General features: G+C 36.6%; 1 long non-coding RNA gene across 3 annotated transcripts; it reads left to right on the forward strand.

Moving 5' to 3' along the window:
• The first annotated feature begins 668 nt into the window (after positions 1-668).
• On the forward strand, positions 669-4672 carry LOC110889747. Of its 3 annotated transcripts, none has more exons than XR_002563903.2 (6): positions 669-1049; positions 1209-1321; positions 1724-1769; positions 1867-2001; positions 2111-2165; positions 4326-4672. It is a non-coding gene; the product is annotated as an uncharacterized LOC110889747 (long non-coding RNA). The 3 variants fall into 3 exon arrangements; XR_004872095.1 differs by lacking the exon at positions 4326-4672 and adding an exon at positions 2721-2995; XR_002563902.2 differs by lacking the exon at positions 4326-4672 and having other exon boundaries at positions 675-1049; positions 2111-2396.
• The last annotated feature ends 4247 nt before the right edge of the window (positions 4673-8919 follow it).

Below are 8919 nucleotides of genomic sequence, written 5' to 3' on the forward strand. Positions count from 1 at the left end.
ATTGTCTTCCCAGAGAATTAACTAATATTATTTATCATTTATACATTTACGGAGGTTTAAGTAAACGGTTAAATTTATTGAGACTTCATTAACAAATTTTGCAACAACGGAATAATCTTTTTTTATCACGAAAACCAAACTTTGTATTAATATATTAAATATTTTCATTTTCACTATACAAAATTACATTTACTCGACCCATGTAATACATGAAGTTTTTTAAGATATAACTTTTTATTATTTGATATATAAAATTAGATTTATTCAATTCGTACAATACACGGGGTTTTTTAAGGATATGTATTTTTTTATTTAGTACAGAAAATTACATTTATTCAAACCGTGTAATACACATATTTTCAAAGATGTAATTTTTTTATTATTTGGTATATAAAATTATATTTATTCAACCCGTATAATAAATGAGGTTTTTTAAAGATGTATTATTTTATTATTTGGTAAACAATCTTCCTACTATAATAAAGCAAAAGGGTTTGGGCTGAGGTGTCAACACCACAAGCCATCCTCTTGCTCTATTTCCTACTTGGCAGCTTCTGCCTTATTCAAGATCCAGATATCATTTTCTCATATTTTTTATTTTTTTAATAACCAAAAGAAATAGACTTTTGGGCGGGCAAACGAATTTTTGGGCGGCCAGATTCAATTTTTGAATTCCCTTTCCTCATCCCAATACACCCATTACCTGTTTTCTTAGTATCAACTCTGTTCTTTTTTGAATTCCCTTTACTCATCCCAATACACCCATTACCTGTTTTCTCAGTATCAACTCTGTTCTTTCATCTTCTACCAATCAGAGAAACCCTAAACGCATCTTCAAGCTGTCATCAAATTTTGAATTCCCCCTCTCATCCCCAAATCCCCATACGTTCACTCCTTTCATCTATAGAGAGAGAACCAAAGAAAAAGAAGAGAGAGAGAGAGAGAGAGAGAGCGGGGAGAGAGAGCAACGATTCTTCCCTCAAAATCGTTGATGTTCCAGAAATTGTTGTTCAAGTGCTTGATCTGGAACCAACCGGTAATAGATACAGGTATGGTTTGTGTGTTTCATCTAGGGTTTTGGTATATTGGGTATATCTTTTGATTTGTGTGTTTGATTTTGGGGGTGGTTGAGTGTTTATTATGATTTAGGGTGATGAAGACATTTAGCCATTTAAAACCCTAATTGCTTCATCCGTTTTTATCTGCAGGAAGACCAACGATGGGATCATCATCATCAATGATGTTACAGATTCAACGATCTAAGGTCGGAGTTTCCACGATTCAGATTCAAATCGACTCTATCCAATATCGATTTATTAAGGTTCGGTGATATAACTCTATTTTAGATTTTGTTTCGTGATTCATTCTTTTATGATATAAGAGAAGAGAATATTTAAAGGAAAGCGATTAGACTGGTCTGATACATGAGAAAACATTAAATTTGACCCTCAAGCTCTCATATGCATGTAGAATTCTGGCATTATCGACTATTTTTTGATACACAAACTTATCTAGATATGGGCTCATACCTTTTGGAGACTTTAAATGACCGTTACAGCAAGAAATTTGTTCAAACATACATTGTGTTTCCTAATCAGAATGAGACAAGTGGCGTGGTGGTCCAGCCATATAATTCTCTTTTGACTCTCAAATGACTTACCCTTAACGTTGACTGTGCTGTGGTTCTTGATAACACTTAACTAAATACTTTTTTCTTTCCCAGGTCGTTTAATCACTGCAATCCCGTACCCAAATCTATGAGAGTTGAGGTAACAAATATTTAAATTTTGTTCTTTGTTTGAATTACCTGTGACACCCCAAAGAAGTTCATTTTTGTCATGATCTCTATATTTTCTTGCTAAATAGGCTGGCACCATCCAATTAAAATATCCACAGAAACGGAGTGATTGCCGGTTGTAGCACTATTCTCTGCAGTTTGCACCATTTATCTGGGAATTCTTCATTTTAAGGCGGTGGATTTGGGATTTATATAAGGCAAAGGTACTTGATTCACAAATTGATTTGGGATTTATTTGGGATTGTTTACAATTACCTTTTTAATGAAATATTGGTTTTTTCTTGAAGTTAATCATTTTTTTTGTGCATATAGGTAATCCACTTTTGGACTTCAATACAAATTTTAATTCAAGGGGATGGAGGTAGAGGTATTCATAGTTCAGTTTAAAATCATGAAACCGATCAACGGTTTCACTTCGTGGTTAGGTTTATTTTATACTTTCGGTCGGTCGACATCAAAATTTTCAACCTGTAATTAATGATATGACTTGCGGTTTTTATCGAAACCCGACTGCATAAAACCAGACGTGCCGTAAAATTTAACTATGCATATTTTTTTTATTTTATTCGTATCAGATAATAGATAATTTTATTATACATAATATGTATTTAATTAACTTGAATCGGCTCATGAGTCCACTGGCCACTGTCAAGTAAAGTTTGCATTTGATATTTTATAACCCAAAAAGGAGCCTATTATACATTTTATTGTTCGTCATAGATAACTTCTCAAAAAGGAGCCTAAACCGTGTACTAAATCAGTAAATCGTAGCCTTGCCGTTAGTAATCCTCCGGTTTGATTCGGTTTTTATTTTCAACGGTTTGGTTTCGGTTTTCATTGATCAAAAACCGTCAAAACTGAGCCGTGAACACCCATTTGGGGGGGCGGTATCTTTCAGTCATCTAAATATTTGCTTATTCAGCCTAAGGAGTTGACACTCTCCGCAGCTCTTGGAATTACTCTAGGATTGTTCCCAATTGTTGGTATGCTCTTATTTATACCTAAATAAATTACTTGCAGTCTGATAGGTTAGTGATTGCTCTCGTGTATGCGTATATTGTACATATCATAAGAGATTTAACTATAGATTAACAGTAAATTTCTGATAGGTTAGTGATTGCTCTCGTGTGTGTGTGTGTGTTTTTGGTTTTAGTTGTGTTGTTTGAAGTTTTAGTTGATTTTTGGAATGGTGTTTGATCATTGATGTGTAGGGTGGTGGAGGGGAGGGGTTTGGAACTTTCGGAGGTGTTGATGGAGGAGAAGAAGAAGGTTTTACGCGAAATTAATCCTGAGGAATTGCATTTTAGGTTCTAAAATGTTACTGTTTCTGGATGATTTTGGTATTATTGTCTAGATTGATGATTAGGAACTTGTGATTTGTTTGGGGATAACCTGATTCAGACATGACTATATGCCGAATTGAGTAATAAACGCAAATCTAGAGTAATTATATGATGTGTTGATAAGTGAGCTTGTGTACATATGCATACGCATACAGTACCTCTATGTAGTCACAAGGCCTTCCGGTGCGCGCCTAGGCCCTCAAGCGAGGCGAGTCCCAAGGAGCGCGTTTGCGGCAATCCAGGCGCTCTGGTGACGTTCCGGCGAGGTTCCGACTAGATTTCGGCCCTCGCTTTGAAATAAATTAAGCTAGAAAAGAGGAAATATAATATTTGAAGTTAAATATCATATATATATTTTTTTCAGTTTTGTTAATTCGGTTGATTATCTGCTAGGTTAACTTGCAATGAACTTTTCAGTTTATAGCTAATTTATTGAATGCTAATGATGTGATTGTCCTTTCGACTTCTCATTTCAATTCGTATATGTAAGAATTGTTGTCTTATAAACTCAATTCAGAAAGCACTGCATCAAGTTCTGCAAGCTCCTTTTTCTTTAGTTCCTTTTTTACCGTCACGGCATAACTAAGCGCCTTAAAAACTTTGTAACTACCAAAACAATAGCTCAACAGAATGGTCTCACGTTACTAATTTACACACAAAAGTGAGGTTTTTTTTAATAATTAGCATAAGGGCTAATGCTGCAATATAATTACAGCCTATCAAAATACTAACATTTGGATCTTGAATAACTCCAACGGGTCAATGTTCGGTAATATCAAACTCAAGAGATCACAGTTACTATTCTTTTTTTACAATTAACTACGGGGTAATATTTGCGATTCTATAAAGTTAATGTTTATGCGGCATAAAAGTTTATTTTGAAAACTGGAGTTTGCGAAATAGAAATACGAATTGAAGCTACAAATAGTTTGGGACAAGAAAATCTAATTAACTATCCCATATAATATTAAAAGTTACAAAAATATCTTAAAATTATTAATTTTGGGCTTTTAGTCCATATATTTATTTGTCTTTTTTCAAATAATCAGGAATAATATGATTGACATTATAACGAGCCACGAGCAACATAAGATGCAAACATTAATCAAAGTTCAATCCTATCATTGTCTATTTTTCTTATGACCTCAATATTTTAATTAAACTAATTACATTTTGCATTTTAGGAGGAAATGGCAACTTCGTGTGGATACAATGAGCATCACAGAATACCAGACGAAATGACCGTTTGGAAGGGCTGAAACGAATTAATTTTCTTAGGTAAAAAAGTGCATTTGGACCGGATGCTGGATAAGATTAAAGTTACGTCTTTCAACTGGGTCAAAAATCGATCCAAGCTAAGCGAATTTGAGTCAGAGTACCAGAGAGCTTTTAATTTTTCCTAATGTTTTTTTTTTTGATATATTCAGTTGGGTGATGAATCTTTACAACTGTTGGATGTATGTGTTTTTTAGCCACTGGCTAGAAACCTGTTGCGTATATAAAAAAAGGTCAAATAGCCATTGTTCTTAAATTGGGTCAATTAAATTATAAAATAAGATAAATTAGTAAAACATTTGTAAACATAATTTTTTATATAATATAATGACACAACTCCATTATTTAAAATTATTTTTTTCTACCCGGGAGGCTCCCGGGTTATAACCTAGTGGAATATATACACCGCATTGATTAGAGAGGGTGTTCTCTATGAGGAGCTCTCTTTGGAAGAAGTTGTTCAAAAGCTGAAGGGTTATGCCTGGAATATGGAAGATCAAGCATCTAATTTTGAGAAGCTCCAAGATCCTCAGTTATATAAGGCTTCGAAACCAATGGAGAAGGGTAGTAATAGTGGAGTCGGTGTTGCTTTGTATTCGGAGAATGAAGGTTCTGCAAGTGAACACGCCTTTATAAGCAACAATGTTAGTTCAAGTGGAACAACCAATTCCAATCAAGGGATGTACTCTTCTAGTGGGGCTCAGAAATCTCAAGGCACAAGTTTGAACATTCCCAAGATAGATGCAAGCTGTTTAAAGATGAGTGAAGAAAACATGAGTCTGTTGGCGTCCTTCATGACTGCCTACGAGAACTTCTGTCTTGGAAAGCTCGTTGAACCGTCAAGTCTCGATGAGGACTTTGATCAGATAGATCAAGACGAAATGGAAGAACTTGATCTACAACTCAATATGGCACTGTTAGTCTGTAGAGCGAAGAAGTTTCTGTTGAAGACGGGTAGGAAGTTCATAGGAGGTCAGACAAAGACTCGAATGGGAGTCGACATGTCAAAAGTAAAATGTTACAACTGTGGTATCTACGGGCATTTCGCACGTGATTGTCGAAAGCCGAAAATGGAAAGATCTGATAGAGACAACAACTCCCGAGGAAATAATTCAAGACCTCACAACAATGCATCAACTGCACCTCTAACTCAAGTGCTCGTTCAAGTGGGTCTGAAAATCTTACACCTTCGACAAACAATGCTATGGTGGCTCAACCTCTACAGAGTGTGACTGAGCCTTATGACTGGGGTTGTGCTTTGGAAGACATCTCAGGAGCAATTGTGTCACAAGCATTTATAGCTGAAATTGTGAACGAAGAAGTGTATGAAGAGGTTGTCGAAGAGACTAGTATTGAGGAGCTTGCGGTTGTAGCTGAGGTTCTTGGGGAAGAGTTGGATTCGGGGAATGTTGCTGTGAATGAAGATTCCTCGATTGAAGAGACTGTTGAAAAGTCTAACAAGACAGAAGATGGAGAACAAGGAGAACGTTTTGAATTCAACATCTCCACAGCTGAAATGCAGCAATTTGCGGATGCAGAAGCTAAAAGGTTGGAAGAAAACTCCGTAGAAAACGAGGCTTGCGCATTCATGGCTGGCGTTGAGGTAAAATCATCTTCTGTAGATAAGCGATGTGCTAGATGTGTTGAGTTTGTGACTAAGATTGATAGATATGCACTTCATAACACAAACTTAATTGCAGATTTAGAAAAATCCAGAGAACTCATTGCTGTTTTGTCTAATTCGGATAAAGAACACCGAATTAAGATAAAAGCGCTGAAAATGATATCTCTGAATTTGAGAGACTTGTGGCTCAGGGAAATCTTAGAAATCAGGAATTAAAATCTGAACTTGAAATGAATCAAAATTGTGTTTTGGAAAAGAACAAAATCATTTTGGAAAAAGATAATCTGATTTTAGATTTGCAACGAAAGATTGAAAAGTTCAGGGATTCATCCGAAGTGATGAATTTCTGTATTAACAGCCAACGTCTCAAAGAATCTGAGGAAGAAATGTTCGGCATTGGTTATACTAAGGTGCCTCCTCCGGTAAACCATAATTATACATCAATGCCAAGCATTGATCCTGAATTGGCAAATTTTGTGCCAACGATCCCTCTGACGGTTGAACCGCAAAGTGAGTCAGAATCTGAGCCAGATGAAGTTACTGACTCAGATCAGTCGAAGATGAGTGGAGTTTCAAAGAAAAATGAGGTGAATCTTGAAAACATTGAAAATTTGATAAGCAATAAGATTTTGGAAATTTTCAATCAAGTTCAAAATGTGAAGTCAAAACCAAAGTCACGTGGGAAAACTAAAAAGGTTTTGAAAAATGTCCCTAAAACCGAGTTTGTTAAAGGGGAGGATTTTGTCAAAGAAGAAGTAAAAATCGAAACAGGTTCCAACTCTCAGTTTGTGAACCAAATTTTGAAAAATTCCACCAACGCCTTATCATCTTCGACCGATCATGAGGAACGCCCAAAGAATGCTGCAAAAATTCGCAAATGCTATAAGTGTCGTGGGAAAGGACACTTAGCAGCAGACTGTCCAGATGACAAGGGTAAATCTCTTGTTGATCCTGATCAAAGGAAACCTTTTGTTGAAAAACCACAAACTGAAGCAGTTAATGTTGAAAAGAAAAATGGTAAAAATCATAAGGCTGAGAAAACCAAAGTGATTAAACAAGAAGTAAAACCAGTTGTCAAACCAAATGTTAAATCACAACAAAATCATGATCCAGAGGACAAACCCGTTGTTATGAACCGTGGGGACAGATCAGAAAATGTATCTCAAAGACATGATACTCGTGAGAAAACCCCTCACAGACGACAAAATCATGTCACCTTTCAAGTAGTTGAGAATGACCAACGCTCTGGAGGTTCGAACAACAACTATGTTCGACCTCATGCACAGAACAAATTCGTGAATGATCGAAATGCGTCACCCCCCTGATTTCCAAATCAAAGACCGCATTCGGATAATCATCCACGATCATTCTCAAGACACGAAGATGCTCCTAGATTTGGTAGGAATTTTGAGCCACCGAGGAATCAAAATTACAGTTACCAAAACTATGGAAGCCGAGGGTATGGAAACTCTGGTTATACCAACAGATCGTCAACTCCGTATAATCCACGATTTGTGGGGACTCATTCCAACAATTTCCGAAATGGTAATGGTGGACACAGAGGCGATGATGGTTATTTCAAAGAGTTTTCTTATGTTGACGAATCAGGACGACCCAAGACCATCATGGCTTGGGTCCCACACTCTAACTAAATTTTTGTTGGGGAGTGTAGGAGCAGCTGAAGAGGGCTATCTATATTTGGTATATCGATAGTGGCTGTTCCAGACACATGACAGGAAATAAAGAGTTATTGAACAATTTTAAACAAATTCGTGGTGGTTATGTGAATTTTGCCGGTGAAAAGGGTGTTTACATCACCGGTGAAGGCTCTGTGTCAAATGGAAAAATCACGCTGCATAAAGTGAACTACGTTGAAGAATTGAAGCATAACTTGATGTCGGTTTCTCAAATCTGTGATAACAAGTACACGATGTTGTTCACTGATAAAGCTTGCTTCGTCTTGCGTCCGGGTTTTGTTATTCCTGAAGATTGGATCGTTATGAGGGTTCCAAGGGTGAATAACACATATGTCATGGACATGCGCCCGTTGGTTAACTCGTTTGCTCCAGTGACTTGTCTACTTTCAAAGGCGACTGAAGATCAATCCTATCTCTGGCATAGGAGAATGGGCCACGTGCATCTGCGAAAAATGAACCACTTAGTGAAAAACAACTTGGTGTTGGGGGTTCCTTTACGTAGTTTCAATATGCACAACAAATGTGAATCATGTGAAAAAGGAAAAATCAAACGAAAGCCTCATAAACCGAAAACAGTTAACTCAATCCAAAAACCACTTGAATTGCTTCACATGGATCTTTTCGGCCCGATCCATGTTGCTAGCATTGGTGGGATGTCTTATTGCTTAGTTGTCACTGACGACTTCTCACGTTACTCATGGGTATTTTTCTTAAAAACAAAGGATCAAACTGCTGGTATTTTAAGAGACTTATTCAAACAACTTGAGAAAAATTATTCACTTCCTATTAAGAAAATCCGAAGTGACAACGGCACTAAGTTTAAAAATCATAATATGGCTGAGTTATGTCGGGAAATGGGAATAGTTCATCAGTTCAGCGCTCCATATGCTCCTCAACAGAACAGAGTTGCAGAATGGAAGAATCGTACCCTGATTGAGGCGGCCCGCACTATGCTTTCTGAATCAAAATTGCTAATTTTCTTCTGGGCCGAGGCGGTAAACACTGCATGTTATGTGTTAAATCATGTGCTTACTGTCAAAAGAGAAGATAAAACGTGTTATGAATTGCTTGAAAACAGGAAACCGAACTTATCTGGTTTTCAACCTTTTGGGATTAAGTGTGTTATCAAACGCACCAAAGATACTCCTAAAATGGGGGAAGTTGGTGAAGTTGGGTTCTTTT

Source organism: Helianthus annuus, chromosome 11 (assembly GCF_002127325.2).
Source record: "Helianthus annuus cultivar XRQ/B chromosome 11, HanXRQr2.0-SUNRISE, whole genome shotgun sequence".
NCBI lineage: Eukaryota > Viridiplantae > Streptophyta > Magnoliopsida > Asterales > Asteraceae > Helianthus > Helianthus annuus.